This window comes from Oratosquilla oratoria, chromosome 21 (assembly GCF_046742065.1).
Source record: "Oratosquilla oratoria isolate Oo_2021 chromosome 21, ASM4674206v1, whole genome shotgun sequence".
Classification (NCBI taxonomy): domain Eukaryota; kingdom Metazoa; phylum Arthropoda; class Malacostraca; order Stomatopoda; family Squillidae; genus Oratosquilla; species Oratosquilla oratoria.
Genome location: NC_134797.1, coordinates 52,941,427 through 52,943,808, shown reverse-complemented (window position 1 = coordinate 52,943,808; position 2,382 = coordinate 52,941,427).

Sequence of the window (2,382 nt, the reverse complement as noted above, 5' to 3'; positions counted from 1 at the left end):
ACCCGGAAAGATCTTCGATATTCTTCGTCATCTGTCACTCTGCTTTCTCAATCGAGGTCCTCCTTCACCATACCTGTTATCATTTACCTCCTCCTCCAATCCCTCCCCGACACACTCCTACTGTCCTTCATACTCTCCCCTACCTTAAACACTTTCTTCCCGATGTTAAAACACACAATCCTGTTACCACTCCCTCAATATTGACAATCTTAAACCTCACACTCAAATTTCCTATAGATCACCCTACCTCTGTCTTCAACTCAACATCTCTTCCCCTCAACATTTCCCTCTTTCCTCCACCCTCTTCCTCCACTCCCCCCTGACCCCCCCCCATCTGTTCTCCGCATACTATCCACAACGCTGCGAGATGCTACTCTATTTCAGTATTTCATAACTGAATGGACTATTCGCTATTTTTGTTGATCAGATTATTTAGTTTTTTAAGTTCATTTGGGTCCCCCGTTCCTTCTTGCCCCAAGGAATAAATGTGACGTCATATCTGTGACGTAATAAGTGTGACATCATGAAGGTGACGTCAAGGGATCGACACAAGGAGGATGACACCACAACAATGGCGTCATTGTGTGTGTGTGTGTGTGTGTGTGTGTGTGTGTGTGTGTGTGTGTGTGTGTGTGTGTGTGTTGTGTGTGTGTGTGCATTCGTGTGTGTGCGTACACAGAAATGAAAGAAATCAACATGAACTGATAACTACATAACAACGAAATTCCCTGAAATTTTGAGAACCAAAGGATCTACTCAAAATTTTGAAAAAAAAGAATAAAATAAAGTTAAGAACCGCACAGAAAAAAAAAACGAGTGACATAAAGTTACCGAGAAAGAAGAGTTATCAGAAAAACTTGTACAAAAAAATAAAATAAAAATAAAATAAGATAAAAACACTGGAGTCTGAAAATGTGCCTTCTTCTCTTGTGTCTGTGTCTTCCTGTGTCTATGCCTTCCTGTGTCTTCCCAAGCGTCGCCTGTGACTGAGCGTTTGGTAATCAACCCACACCGAGTGATAAGATAAGATAATATATTATGTGCCTATTTTATTTATATCATGTACATATGTGAATATTAGAGAGAAAGAGAGAACAAAAAAAGAAAAATGGTTACGACGGACTAAGGCCAGTTGTCTTATAATTTGCTTCATGATGATAATGATGATAGTGACTATTATGATGTTAATAAGAATTATTATGATTTTTGATAATAAAGTCGATTCTGGCGTCTCAAGGTATTTTCATTGCGATTCCTTAATGGGTATTGATATCGTAGCTACATAATATTTTCTTTATCATAGAAAAATGTGTGATTGCACGGTGGCTATCGTGTTGAACTCATGAGGTGGTCGTGAGTTCGATTCCCGGTACCCACTGTAGGCTATGTCGTGTTCTTTCACGACGGCCCTGGCTAGAAGGGGAGGTGACCCGGCATCGGCAAAAAAAAAAAAAGCAAAAAAACAAAAAAAATGAACATGGACTAAAATCTACAGTTTCCAAAATTTGCTGATGATACAAAACTGTGTGGAGTGGCAAATGATCACTCAAACCAATTAGATATTCAAGAAGATTTAGATAAATTACAACAATGGTCTGAAAAGTGGCTAATGAAATTTAACACAAGTAAATACAAGGTAATGCACATAGGTAAAAATAACAGTAAGTACGATTACAAGTTATTTGGAAATTCGTTAACAAAAGTGGATAGTGAAAAAGATCTCGGCGTAATTATCAGTAACGACCTCAAATCACCCAAGCAGTGTATTTCAGCCTCTGAGAAAGCAAATAAGATTCTAGGACTCATTGCGCGATCTTTTGATTTCAAAAGTCCATCACTCATTAACAAGCTATATAAATCGTTAGTTCGTCCACATTTGGAATATGCTGTTTCCATATGGTCACCGAATCTCATTAAAGACATTGACAGACTGGAAAAAGTACAACAGCGAGCCACAAAACTGATTCCAAATATCAAAAATAAATCATACGAAAATCGACTAAAACATATGAATCTGTTTTCCCTAAAAAAGCGTAGACTCAGAGGTGACTTGATACAGGTCTTTAAGATTTTAAAGGGAATTGACAACATCAAAAGTGACAAAATTTTCACATTAAATGAGAATCAGACAAGAAACAATGGTCTCAAACTGTCCGGAAATAGATTCAATTTGGAAGTAGGTAGAAACAACTTTGCCAACCGTGTAGTTAATGAATGGAATAAACTTCCTGCACAGGTAGTGCAATGTAGTTCAGTTCGAAGCTTTAAGAATCATTTAGATAAACACCTAAGCAAGATGCTGTAATAATTATAATTTATCTTATATTATTTATTTTTGTTTTGTTATCATTTGTCTGTCTGATTTTCATTTATTATTAGTTA